The sequence below is a fragment of the Salvelinus namaycush genome, chromosome 36, assembly GCF_016432855.1.
Source record: "Salvelinus namaycush isolate Seneca chromosome 36, SaNama_1.0, whole genome shotgun sequence".
Classification (NCBI taxonomy): Eukaryota; Metazoa; Chordata; class Actinopteri; order Salmoniformes; family Salmonidae; genus Salvelinus; species Salvelinus namaycush.
Genome location: NC_052342.1, coordinates 22,683,113 through 22,697,716, shown reverse-complemented (window position 1 = coordinate 22,697,716; position 14,604 = coordinate 22,683,113). Strand labels below are relative to the sequence as shown.

At 40.2% G+C, this 14,604-nt stretch overlaps 2 long non-coding RNA genes and 1 pseudogene across 2 annotated transcripts; all 3 read right to left on the bottom strand.

Annotated features, from left to right (window-relative positions):
• LOC120030487 overlaps positions 1–14,604 on the bottom strand; it is a 304,236-nt pseudogene that overhangs the window by 148,971 nt on the left and 140,661 nt on the right.
• Positions 4,251–4,873, bottom strand: LOC120030165. Its single transcript, XR_005473633.1, has 3 exons — positions 4,852–4,873; positions 4,686–4,737; positions 4,251–4,460 (listed from the first exon to the last, which is right to left on the bottom strand). It is a non-coding gene; the product is annotated as an uncharacterized LOC120030165 (long non-coding RNA).
• On the bottom strand, positions 5,645–6,627 carry LOC120030166. Its single transcript, XR_005473634.1, has 3 exons — positions 6,601–6,627; positions 6,058–6,096; positions 5,645–5,698 (listed from the first exon to the last, which is right to left on the bottom strand). It is a non-coding gene; the product is annotated as an uncharacterized LOC120030166 (long non-coding RNA).

Here is a 14,604-nt window from a genome sequence, read left to right as displayed (position 1 = left end):
AGGTGCATCAAAGCTGGGAGTGAGAGACTGAAAAACAGCTTCTATCTCAAAGCCATTAGACTGTTAAACAGCCATCACTAACATTGAGTGGTTGCTGCCAACATACTGACTCAAATCTCTAGCCACTTTAATAATGAATAATTGGATGTAATAAATGTATCACCAGTCACTTTAAACAATGCCACTTTATATAATGTTTACATACCCTACATTACTCATCGCATCTGTATATACTGAACTCTATACCATCTACTGCATCTTGCCAATGCCGCACGGGCATCACTCATCCATATATGTTTATGTACATATTCTTATTCATACTTTTACACTTGTGTGTATAAGGTAGTTGTTGTGAAATTGTTAGATTACTTGTTAGATATTATTGCACTGTCAGAACTAGAAGCACAAGCATTTCGCTACAATTGCATGAACATCTGCTAACCATGTGTATGTGACCAATAAAATGTGATTTGATTTAAATGGTACTTTTTAGCCCAGGGAGCCATACAATCTAGAACCGCCACTGATAACAGGTTTTACAGAGAGAGGAGTTGGGTTTCTCTTGCCATGCCAGGAAGTACTATTGTTCTCTGTAGGAAAATGCAGCGTGTGGTGGGTTGTGTCGGTTAGCAACCAGGTGAACCACGGCAACATAACAAGTATATGGATAAGTACAGCAGAAGACGCCTGATTGGTTGAAGTCGTTCTGAAACAAAACATAGCCTAAACACAGTAGACATTCATACACACGTTTGTACAAGCAATTCCCAATGTCCTCTCTGATGTAAACTCACTCCAATGTCATTTTGAATACCACAAATTGGACTAATAAAGAAAAGAACATAGTCAAGATTTCTTCTTGTCTTTTATTACTACTCATTAATGTTTTAGGTTGTTCATTTTATTACACAGACAAATTAGACACAAGTACATTTGATTGTATTCTGTTATTTTTAAATGTTTTGTTAATTATTTATATTATTCTCCCATTTGTTTAGTGCTGTTGCTAAAAAAAGTTACACAAGAACTAACACACTGTTGTCTAACTTGTGAACACACTGAGGCAGTAAACTAACACTAAAAGGTCAACAATGAAAGAGGAAAATAAAAGAGTATGATTGAAGGAAAAACGAGAGTAAAAACAAAAGAAGAAATGGACAAGCGTACATTCACACAGTCCAGCACACTCAACTCAAACAGTAAGCCCCCCCTTCTCCCTTTATTGGTAAACTATTAGGCTCCACCCATTTCCCCTGTGTTACTCGAGGCTCCCATTCCAGATTGGTTGATTCTCAATGCAAGACTAGGAGGAGCCTTAATATCATCAACATAACGTTCCAGTTATTATCTAGGAACATCATCATCACCCCCATCATCACAATACTCTTCTCAACCGACCTATCCTCAGTGTCTTCATCAACAACCATCCAACCAGACTACTATAAAAAGAGAGGAAGGGGAGGAACTCTGAAGAGAATCGGAAAGAAACGAGCAAACAGGATTGTAAAATTCAAAGTAATACTTTTTAAACGTAATATAAGCCATATTAATGATTGCACGGAACTACGGAAACCAAACACACACATTGCACGCACACACACACACACATTCACACACTCGAAAACATACACACAGCTCTCCAAGTGTATTCTGTATTTGGGTCATATAACAGTGTGTTCAGTCCATTGGTTAGGATCAGGGCAGTGTTAAGCTTCACATGGATGTACTTTTAGTCTATAACCTTTTACTATATGTAGATCACATTGACAATTTAACATTCAGTTTTCACTGAACGTGTATAAAGTCTATAAAACAATCCTATAAAACAATCCTATAAAACTGCTATTAGCTTAGACTTTGAGTATATGACAAGTCTACAACACCTCTAACTGTTCTGAGATTCATACAGAGAAGGGTTCCTATAGTATGACTTGATGAGTGTGGACAGTCACCCTCTAGGTTTAGGGTGTAGTGTTTAGGGTTAGGGAGTTGGCAGTGTAGGGGCTGGTTCATTGTTGATTTATAAGAAGGTCCAATGGGACAGGGGATGGGTTCTATCCTTTCCTCATCTCGCCTCTTAAATTGTGCTTAGAAGGTATGAGAGCTTTCAAATGCATACACACTTGCACGGCACATAAACAGTCACAAACGCGCACAAACACCCTGGAACACACAGAGTCACACAATAATGACTTATTTCACACTCCCTTTTCTATACGGATACCTCTATACTCTAGTCCAGTACTGTCCACTCCACATACCTCCTGACTACAGAGAGACATGCTATTGGTTCTCTCAGCTGACAGTCAAACAGACAGACATGGTATTGGTTCGCTCAGCTGTCAGTCAAAGTCATAGACTTGGTATTGGTGCTCTGAGCTGTCAGTCATGATCGGTGCATCACTATAGGGCTATGCAATGCCTACATCTAGCTATCACACAACATGTACAGTGTGCTTGTTCAACAAGGTATTTGCTATCTTATCTCTTTGATGAAGACTACAGTATGTTAGTAGTGAGGTATATGCAGGCTGGAATAGGGGGAAGTTGCCCCATAGATGCTGATCTTGAGTCAGTTTAGCATTTTCTTCACTAATGGTTAAGGTTAGGATTGGTGGATGGGAAGCGTATCCTAGATCTGTAGCTAGAGGGGAACTTCACTCCATAGCATGCAGCTACATGTATATATGTATGTCGTCATAAAGCCTACTGGACAAACACAGTGACCCCTGCTGGCTGAGTCTGGGACTGCCAGCAGCATTGGAAGCACTTGTTACTGATTTACTAGTGTAGGAGTTAACTCAATATAACATTGTCACTCATCTTCATCCATCCTCATCATCGTCATCTGCTAATCTTTGCCCAAAAGCTTAATTCAAACACACATGCACACACACACACACACACACACACACACACACACACACACACACACACACACACACACACACACACACACACACACACACACACACACACACACACACACACACACAAACCCCAACAAACCCATATTTGTATACAAAAGAAAAGGAAACATTCCGTCTATATTCACATTGGCTGAAATCAGATCAGGCATGCAGATGCTCCACACAGTCAAACAAGCACACCCCCCTTACTCACCCACCCCAATCCCCTCATGGGAACAAAAATGTGTCACTTGAACAGGGCTAATGGAAGACATGATCTACCCGGCAACAGTAAGGAGGAAGTAGACTTTCATTGGCTGTTGCTATGGTTAAGGTTCACGTGACCAATGAGAAGCCTCACCCCTTCACTGAGGCAAGTTACAAAAAGCAACAATACAAAAAATCATAACAAATTGATTAAAGGAGTTGACAGACACACATTTTCATTATAAGTATTTCTGCTAGTCTTTTCTTCTATTTCATAATATTTCAAACTTTAAAATTAAAGAGAAACATTGTTATAACATTATTATTACATCATTGTCAGTATAATTATTAATAGCATTAATATCATAGTCATATTTCTCATTATCATAATTATTACTATTGGTTAACACTACGGTGAGGTCACTACAGACCCCTCCCACTCCATAGGTTAAAGAGCTCTATTGGCTGACAGACTTTCCGAATGAGGGAGGGAGAGAGGACTGGCCGATGCCCCTAAAATGCCCTTTTCTTGCTACCTTTTTTTCTATATTCCCTCGTTCCTAAATTCTGCCTTTCTTCCATTTCCTAATTTCAATTATCCATTCCCCCTATCCTTCGCTGTCTAGGTGAAGATCTCTCTCTCTCTCTTTCTCTCTAAAGAGATGAATAGATGAGGTTGAGATGAATTGTGGGAGGACAGTGTTTTAGAATGAGATGAATTGTGGGAAGACAGTGTTTTAGTAATGGTCTTTCATTTTCCCTCTGTCCCTCTACTTTTACTATATCTACTTTTGCATATCTCTCCCTCTGTCTCTGTCTCTTTCTGTTAGCTGGTCTGGGGGAATGACAGGGTTAAGAGATGTGGGAGTGGGTTAGTGACAAATGCTATCATCCCACTCTCATCCACAACCCATACATCTAGCTCTCCATCCCTCTAGCTCTCCATCCATCCATCCAGCGCTCAATCCATCCCTCTAGCTCTCCATCCCTCTTCCTCTCCATCCATCCCTCTTGCTTTCCTTCCATCCCTCTTGCTTTCCTTCCATCTCTCTAGCTCTCCATCCATCCCTCCAGCTCTCCATCCATCCCTCTTGCTTTCCTTCCATCTCTCTAGCTCTCCATCCATCCCTCTAGCTCTCCTTCCTTCCATCTCTCTCTCTCTCTCTCTCTCTCTCTCTCTTCAGCAGGACACCTCCATGGTATGGGAGGGGCTGGGGGGCATCTGCCCGCCCTGAGAGCTCTGAGACAGGGTACGAGAACGCTGACGCTCCCCGTCCATGGAGTAGGAGGAAGACAGTGAGGCGGTGCGCGAACGAGACAGACGGGTCATAATGGACGATGCCACTGTGGGAGAGGGAGGGGGTAAAAGAGAGAGGGAGAGGGTATAAGAGAGAGAGAGGGTGAGATGGAGAGGAAAAAAGAGAGAGGGGGGAGATGGCGAAAAAGAGAGAGGGGACACAGAGAGGAGGGGAGAGAGGGGAAGGTTATTAGATTGATATAGAGAGACAGTAGCACTACAGGTCACAGTAGTTCCTCATTGCCACAGATTAGAAACGGAGGAGAACTTACTGTAGCCCATCCCCTGGATGAAGTACTTGAACGCCTCAGTCAGTTTGCTGGGCTGTAAGCAGACATAAGAAGATACATTATATTGTACGTAATGTATATGTAATGTATAGATAAATATTGTGTGGTGTATCTGAATCGTAACACAGTAAAGTGTGAAATGTGTTACCTGGGTGAGTTGGGGAAGACCAGCAGCATCGGCCATCTGAGGAAGAAGAGGATGACAGAAAGGTTAGGATGTATTGCATTGACAGAGAGGTTTGATACAAATGCCAGAGCTACGTGGCAGCAACTAAAGCCCTGTTTATACCTGGTTCTAACTTGCATCTGTTGTCCTGATCTTGTCCTCATTCTGATTGTGCCCACATTTTCAGACAGGTGTAGAAGATTAAAGACACATTGTGATCCGAACGTGATCACATCTTCCTGACCACCTCCGGGGGAGTCAGGCATGCATTGTGTAGACGGATATGGACAGTGAAACTATTTCAATCATAATTATCCTGCCTTCTAAAATCATTGACAGGTGGCACCGTTGACTTATGGCATCAATATGTGTCTTAAAATCAATATTATTTTGGAAGAATGGCTGTAAAAAAAATATGCATATCGGGAGGGACCAGGACATCTGGTGGCAATGCAGACAGTGGCCGGATATGAGACACATTTTAATACCATACTTCTGAAAACGTGGGCACAATCAGAATGTGGACAAGATCAGAACAAACGATGCATGTTAGCAGCAGGTATAAACAAGGCTATTATGCCAGATCAAAGGGATGAGTAGAGCTTGAGTACCTTGAGGAATGAGGTTGTTGTTGGGTCCAGTTTGCTGTTGAACTTCACCTGGTGGACAAGAACAGAATAACACATTTATTAAAGCATACCACGATATTCAATTTACCTGTGTTCGATGGTTTAATTGTAGATCCATACTGAGGTCTAACGTATGTAGAAGACTTACAGCAGCCTCCTCATGAGGTGCCTGATCCCCAACCACCAGCATCACGGGACACCTAAGGGAGAGAGAGAGAGAGAGAGAGAGAGAGAGAGAGAGAGAGAGAGAGAGAGAGAGAGAGAGAGAGAGAGAGAGAGAGAGAGAGAGAGAGAGAGAGAGAGAGAGAGAGCTAGAGAGAGAGAGAGAGAGAGAGAGAGAGAGAGAGAGAGAGAGAGAGAGAGAGAGAGAGAGAGAGAGAGAGAGAGAGAGAGAGAGAGAGAGAGAGAGAGAGAGAGAGAGAGAGAGAGAGAGAGAGAGAGAGAGAGAGAGAGAGAGAGAGAGAGAGAGAGAGAGAGAGAGTGAAAGAGAGTGAAAGAGATTGATAGAGTGAGAGACATATCCCATACTGTTGTCACTACTGATTTAAGAGTGATACACTTGAAGTTGCTGTTACGGTCAATGATCAGATCCCTGCGGCTGTAAGAGAGGAAAGGAGGAAGGGGAGGTTACACTAGTAGGTGTGTGTGTATTTGTGTGTGTGTATTTGTGTGTGTGTATTCTTGTGGGGACCAGAAGTCCAGTAAATAAACAAACATTTGACCAACTGGGGACATTTTGTTGGTCCCCACAAGGTTAAATGCTATTTCTAGGGGGTTTAGGATTAAGGTTAGAATTAGTGTCAGGATTAGGTTTAGGGTTAGTTTTAGGGTTGGGAGCTGGGGTTTGCTTTAGGGTTAGGGTTAGGTTTTTGGGTTAATGTTAGGGTTAAGGTTAGGGTAAGAGTACGGGTTAGGGTTAGGGAAAATAGGATTTTGAATGGGACTGAATTATGTTTCCCCACAAGGTTAGCTGTACAAGACTGTGTGTGTGTGTGTGTGTGTGTGTGTGTGTGTGTGTGTGTGTGTGTGTGTGTGTGTGTGTGTGTGTGTGTGTGTGTGTGTGTGTGTGTGTGTGTGTGTGTGTGTGTGTGTGTGTGTGTACCTGTTGTAGCTTCTCCAGAACAGCTCATTGTTGGTTAGGTTGGGGGCTTTAGAGATGCGATCTCTGTGTGACTTCACCAGGTCCTCAGGCCTGGAGGGAAGCAAAAGTCATTCCTACCTATGGGAGGAGCGCAGTACTACATAGAGCCATGACTACATGAAACTCTATTCCACATCAAGTAACTGATGCAAGCAGTAAAATTTGATTTAAAAAACAGATAAAAATACACCTTATGGAACAGCGGGGACTATGAAGAGACGGAAAGTCTGTGTGTTTGTGTGTGTGTGTGTGTGTGTGTGTGTGTGTGTGTGTGTGTGTGTGTGTGTGTGTGTGTGTGTGTGTGTGTGTGTGTGTGTGTGTGTGTGTGTGTGTGTGTGTGTGTGTGTGTGTGTGTGTGTGTGATGGGGTAAGAGATTTGTACTAAGCTAATGAGAACAGCAGTAAATACAACAGGTTGTAACTGTAGGAGCTGTTTCGGTTTATGTTTCATATAATGTGGTGTGTATATGTTGTCTGTCAAGGGTGATTTTAGCTTGTTTGTACACTACAGGGCGTTATATGTTGGGGTCAATAAAGGGGAACTTCAATTGACAACAGTAACGTTCGGAAGATTATTCTTGTGGATGCATTATGGACGGATCTCTCCTGTGCAAATGGCTTTTCATAGGTAATTGCCACTACAGTAACTTTAACATAACACTACACTTACTGTTGGGAACTTATTTGGTTTCTCTACCTCTAAGATTGCAGTGATTGCTGAAGAATTCCCCATGGAGTACACAATTAGTGCTTGAAGATCAAATACTGAGGAAGTTAAGTTGTACTGATAATAATTTGAAGTGTAATTTCTCAATGAAACCCTGTTTTGAATCCAGTGTCTCTTATGGGCTGCATGTTTGTCTGCCTGTCTGGACAATTGTTCTTAGATGCAGTTTGTTGATATTTGATGCTGTGTCTTGACTGCTGACATTACGGATTGAATCAATCTGTTTAGAATGCTTTACATTGTTCAGAATTGCCCTCGTAGACTCCTGATCTACCAGACTATTCAGGGTTTTCAGTTGTTACCAACCATTGCCCCCTCTGGATCAATTATACTGTCCCCACTGGACCTAACTAGTAGAGTGAGTATGTTTGACAGGGGGTTATCACTGGTGTAACATTTGAAAAATATAGTCTTCTGTTGAAATAGAAAAACCATAATGTGTTACATTTCTGTCAGTGTCTGTTATGTGAAATAGAGTCAGTGAGTAAAGTTAATGTTAAGGGATGGATGTGTTTAGAAAAAAAATGTGTTCTCCCTATAAGATCTCTACAGAACATTCCACGTATAGTATCTCAACTACATCTACATGAATCAAAGCACATAATGTCCCCTAAGAATATAAGTTTATCAATATCCTCCTGTCTGATGAGCCTCTCCCTCCAGAATACAACTAAGAGCTGTAGCTTCTGGTGAACCATCTTTACAGGGAGACAATCTAACAAGGTGAAACATGGAAGTCCGACCAGCTTGTGATGGCAGCGATTCAAGTGATGACAGTATGGAAATACACCCTCTGAGTGAGTAAGATTTTTTTATGGAAGGTTTAAAAAACAAACAGATTTTATTGACTATCTCTGGACTGTCATGCAAGTTCTATTGACACTTGTACCCTTGTGGAAGCACAATGTAATCTAACTGGGATTTATAACAGGGCTTTTTGTATTCTTTATGGATTACTGTCTAACTACACCCCTTGTTTGCATTGTCTTCTTCTGACCTGCCAATCAAACTCGTTGAAATATCACAATATTCAAAAACCTTCTTGATGAAATAATAAATGACCTGCAGGCAAACGTGAATAAGCTATTTGAGATAGCTGATCATTTTGAATGTATACACTGGAGAGCTGCCAGAGGTAGTCTGTCTGGTAGTGTTATTGGAGCAGCTGGAGGAATCACCGCTATAGTGGGTACCATCCTGGCTCCCTTCACTCTGGGTGCCTCCCTGATTGTACCTGGGGTCGGTGTTGGGGTGTCTGTCGCTGGTGGAGTCACTGGTCCTGTAACATTACTGACATGGCAAGTACGTCCACAGATAGACAGACCATTGAGAGAATTATGAAAGAAATCCAGGTGAAGATTGAACCAATTGTGGAAAACCTAGATAATATCAATTTGAGTTTCAAGTCTCTACCCACATTTCAGAAAGATGCTGCATTTAAGGCAGGAAGGTGTGTAACCAATTTTGCACCAGGACTAGTGTGAATTATTTGGTTTGCAACGATTGGCAAAGCGTCTGCCCAGCCGTGTAGAACTGTGCGGGTGGCAGGTACATTGTCAGGGGTGTTCTCTGGCCCATTTCTTGCTATGGACATTTTCTTAATCGCCAAAGAATCCATGGAAATCCATCAAATTAATCAGCATGAAAGTGAAGCGAATCAGCACCGAAGTGAACCAACAAAGTCTGACACACTGAAGTTCATTGCGTTGGTCAGGGAAACAGCTGAAAGGTGTCAACAGACAATAGACACATTTAAACCTTGAGAATAGAACTTGACATATAAATGACAGTAGTAAAGTCTACATTCATCCACTTGTTCTTTTTGTACCACAATATGTTAAGTGGATACAGTACTTTCTATGTGAATTGTGGGACACTTACTTTGTAATACTTTAATTTATACAAAATTCATAAGCAGTTATGACAGGGGTGATCTCCTAGTTCTTGACATAATCTCATTGTCAAGGAAACCAATAAGCTCAGTGAAACGGATACATTTGTTCAGAAAGTCAGGGAAATGTTTGATAAGCATGAGCAGATATTTTTTTTTTAAATTGATAAGAAATCGGAACAAATTTAATTTGTCACATGTGCTAAATACTACATGTGTAGACCTTACCGTAAAATTCTTACCTACAAGCCCTTATTGTTATTTTTTTTTTAGTAATTATGAAAATATTTGCTAAGTAAACTAAAAGTAAAAAAGTAACACAATAAAATAACAATAACGAGGCTATATACAAGGGGTACCGGGACCGAGTCAATGTGCAGGGATACAGGTTAATCAAGGTAATTGAGCTAATATGTACATGTTGGTAGGGGTAAAGTGACTATGCATAGATAATAAACAGAGAGTGGCAGGAGCATATGTGAATGTATGAATAAATATTAATAGTACAGGGGTTAATACAAATAGTCCGTGTAGCCATTTGGTTAACTGTCTTATGGCTTGGGAGGTAGAAGCTGTTCACGACCATTTTGGTCCTAGACTTGGCCCTCCGGTACAGCTTGCCGTGCGGTAGCAAAGAGAACAGTCTATGACTTGGGTGGCTGGAGTCTTTGACAATTTTTAGTGCCTTCCTCTGACACCGCCTGGTATAGTGGTCCTGGATGGCAGGAAACTGAGCCCCAGTGATGTACTGGGCTGTACGCAGTACCCTCTGTAATATGACAGGTGAATTAAGCAGATTGTATTTGCTTTTTTCCCAAGCATCCCTATTCTGGTAAATGTAGAAAAGAATATGATACTCACAATAACATGCATTTGCGTAAACATGTCTTTGACTGCATTTATCTATGACTGAAAACAAGCAATAGATTTTGTTTAACATTACACCGTGATCAAGCTACTTTGACTCCTAAAGTCACAGTCATGGGGCAGACCTGTAAATGTTCATGTTTACTTACTGTAATAAAATCCTCACAGTGTAGCAGTAAACACAGGTCTTTCCTGATACGTGCATGGACAAAGTCTTAATAAGTGAACATTGATACCCTCACTCATCATTAGGTCATAAAATAACTCCTAATCAATGATGAACCTTGATTCGTGATTGGACACAACTGTTGGTTGTTTTTCAGACTCACCTTGTCTCCAACACAGTCAAGTTGTTACTCCTCTGAATATCCCATTGTACCTCCACTGCACCTAACTAAACACTGTGAGTATGAAATGATTTTCACTGCTGTAGTTGTAGGAAATGTAAACTGTTCTGTACTAATGTTGCATTAATATAGAACTATTCATGAAAATACTGTATATGTAAAAGTATGTGTCTACGTCATACATTGTTTCAAGCCACTCTTTGCAACAAATCTGATGTGAGATTCGTTATTATATTTAGAGTTAATGTAATGTTAAAGAATCAACGGTGTATATCGTTAATTGAAATGACCTTTGAACCGCAGTAAATATAGCAGATTGTAACTAACATAACACTTGGCCTCCAGTTCTCCTTACTGTACATCCCTAAAGCTGAAGTGTGCAGTTATTGGTGGAGAATTCCCCATGGAATACACAATGAATGATTGGAGATCAAATACTGAGGAAGTGTAACGGCTTTCCTCCTCCTCTTCATCCGAAGAGGAGGAGCAGGGATTGAACCAAAATGCAGCGTTGTGTGATGACATGATTTATTTAAACAAGACGAAAAAACGAACTACACTTGAATAATTAACAAAACAAATAAACGATGTAGACAGACCTGGACGACGAACTTACATGAAACACGAAGAACGCAATAACAGGAAAACTGACTACATAAAACGAACGAACAAACAAAACCGAAAACAGTCCCGTGTGGCGTAACATACAGACACTGACACAGGAGACAACCACCCACAAACAAACAGTGTGAAAACACCTACCTTAATATGGCTCTCAATCAGAGGAAATGAAAACCACCTGCCTCTAATTGAGAGCCATATCAGGTCACCCTTTAAACCAACATAGAAACAGAAAACATAGACTGCCCACCCAAACTCACGTCCTGACCAACTAACACATACAAAACTAACAGAAAACAGGTCAGGAACGTGACAGGAAGTGAAGTTGTACTGATAATAATTTGAAGTGTAATTTCTCAATGAAACCGTGTTTTGAATCCAGTGTCTCTTATGGGCTGCATGTTTGTCTGCCTGTCTGGACAATTGTTCCTAGATGCAGTTTGTTGAGATTTGATGCTGTGTCTTGACTGCTGACAATATGGCTGTAATCAGCTTTTTAGAATGCTTTACATTGTACACCCTAACAGGACTTTGAACCCTGATACACCGCAACCAATTATAGCGTGCCCACTTATTACTGTAGTAATAAACGGTACTGCAGTTGAGGGGTAAGTGTGGGTTGTAGGAGAACGGGGTTACTTGGACTTACAGTCAGTGAACCATAATTTAATTTGAGAGATTTAGTGCAGATTTTTTTATACACCTTTCCCACAATCATTATTTTTTGTCATTATTTTTTTTATTTAACCTTAATTTAACTAGGCAAGTCAGTTAAGAACAAATTCTTATTGACAATGACGGCCTACTTGTAATGTCCCCCTAGTCAAACCCTCCCCTAACCCGGACGACTTTGGACCTATTGTGCACCGTCCTATTGGACTCCCCATCATAGCCGGTTGTGATACAGCCCGGGATCGAGCCCGGCTCTGTAGTGACGCCTCTAGCACTGGGATGCAGTGCCTTAGACCGCTGCGCCACTCGGGAGGCAAACAATTCTTCTCACATGTACAAAATGTATCATATCTAAACAAATACTGACATTATCATGTATGTGCCTAAACACACTTTGAAAACAAATAATACATCTGTCATTTCACCCTGATCAAGTGACTTTTACTTTCAGAATGACAGGCGTGAGGCCGAACTAGAATCTTAATATTTAACCACTGAACCCTTCTCCACAGAAGATAAACAATGGTGAAGGAAGTATTGCATTTCATCCTGATCATGTCACTGTTTGAATCGAAGGTGAAGGATATAACAAGTAAATGTTCAACTAAAAGCAGTAACACTAAGACAGGTGATCTATATTATATTGTCCTGAAGAGGCATACATCTTTTATAGTGAAAACCATGATACTTTCAACTGGTGCTGATGTGCAGTAAGTGTATCTAGTTATTTGACTTTAACAACAGGTGCAGTGTGGCTATGTAGGTTGATGGAAGCTCAATCCTACAATTAACTAATCCTACATTTCTTTCCTTGGGCAAGTTTTTACTAGAATAGTAATAACTGTTTAGGTGAAATGATTCGACTGCACCTGTAGGCAATAATTCAAAACTGCCTTGCCTTTCACTTTCCATACATATTGATTAATATAAAACATTATAAACATCTATAAATGAAATGCACATACACAGTACAAATATACTATAAATGCAGTGCCTTCAGAAAGTATTCACACCCCTTTACGTTTTCCATATTTTGTTGTGTTACAGCCTGCATTTCAAATGGATTCAATTGAGATTTTGTCTCACTGATCTACATACAATACCCCATCATTTCAAAGTGGAATTTGGTAAATAAAACAAATTAAAAGGTGAAATGTCTTGAGTCAATAAGTATTCAACCCCTTTGTTATTTCAAGCCTAAATAAGTTCAGGAGTTTACAATTGCTGAAAAAGTCACATGAGTTGCATGGACTTATTCTGTGTTCAATAAAAGTGGTTAACATGATTTTTAATAACTACCTCATTGCTGTACCACACATACAATTATCTGTAAGGTCCCTGAATCAATAGTGAATTTTAAGCACAGATTCAACCACAAAGACCAGGGAGGTTTTTCAATGCCTTGCAAAGAATTGTTAGATAAAAAAAAGCAGAATATCCCTTTGAGCATGGTGAAGTTATTAATTAGGCTTAGAATATACACCCAATCACTACAAAGATACAGGCAGAGAGGAACTAAACTGCTCAGGGACTATTGAAAAAACTGGAAAATATGCGCACATTTTCAAACGGCCTCTTAAGAAATTTTTGATATTCCAATATGCATATATTTACTATTATTGGATAGAAAACAGTCTATAGTTTCTAAAAACGTTTGAATTATTTCTCTAAGTTGAACAGAACTATTTTTACAGCCCATTTCCTATCCAGAATTGAGATTTCCAAAATGCGATGTCTCTCTTTAAGACCTTGTCTATAAAAGGTCATGACACTTAGGACCGTAGAAACACGTCATACGCCTTCATCTGGGTGTAATGCGGAAGTGAGAGTTGAAAGGAGTCGAATATCTCTTCCAGGGACTGAATAGTACATCTTCTTGTGAGACCTGCGCAGTTAAAAAAAAATTCCGGGCGGGAGGCAGAATCTGGACTCGGCTCCTGGAAGACGCTCGATAAAGGTGAATATGATCTCTGGCTACGATATTATTTGATACATGTCACAAAATCATCCTAAAGTATGTTTTTTCAATATACTTTAATTATATTATTGCAATTTATTCTGGACTTTAGACGTGATGCTTTGGAAGAATTTTTTGAAGAAGGAGAGGTTAGCGCCGCACGGCCATTGTGCTTGCTAAACCAAGAGGGAAATAGTTGGTTCTGGAACCCAACTAAAGACTGTACTGGACAATGGACCCCGTTACAACATTCTGATGGAATATCAACAAAGATAAGGACCCAATTTGGGATGCTTTTTCATATATCTGTCGAACTGTGCTATGCTAGCGCTTGACTAGAATCAATGCTGCCGTATGCTAGCTAATGTTGTTAGCTAATATAACGATATATTGTGTTTTCGCTGTAAAACACTTCAAAAATCGGAAATATTGGCTCTATTCACACGATATCTGTCTTTCATTAGCTATCCACCATATGTTTTTCTGAAATGTTTTATGAGGTGTAATTAGTAGTTGACGTTGGTGTCTGTATTTTCTCTGGCTACTCCCGTGTGATTTCAGACTGTAGCTATGCTGTAGCAATGATGGGAGCAGTAATGTAAAACTGATTTATAGCTAAAATATGCACATTTTATGAACAAAACATAGATTTATTGTGTAACATGTTATAGGACTGTCATCTGAGGTAGTTTTTTCTAGGTTCTTTAGGTTGGGTCTAGGTTATTTAGGCTGGCTTGTGCATGCTACTTGAATCATAATTCATACATCATAATCATAATCATACGTGTCTGTCCACTTTTTTATTTGGTGGTGAGCTAACATAAATATATGTGTTGTTTTCTCTGTAAAACATTTAAAAAATCGGACATGTTGGCTGGATTGA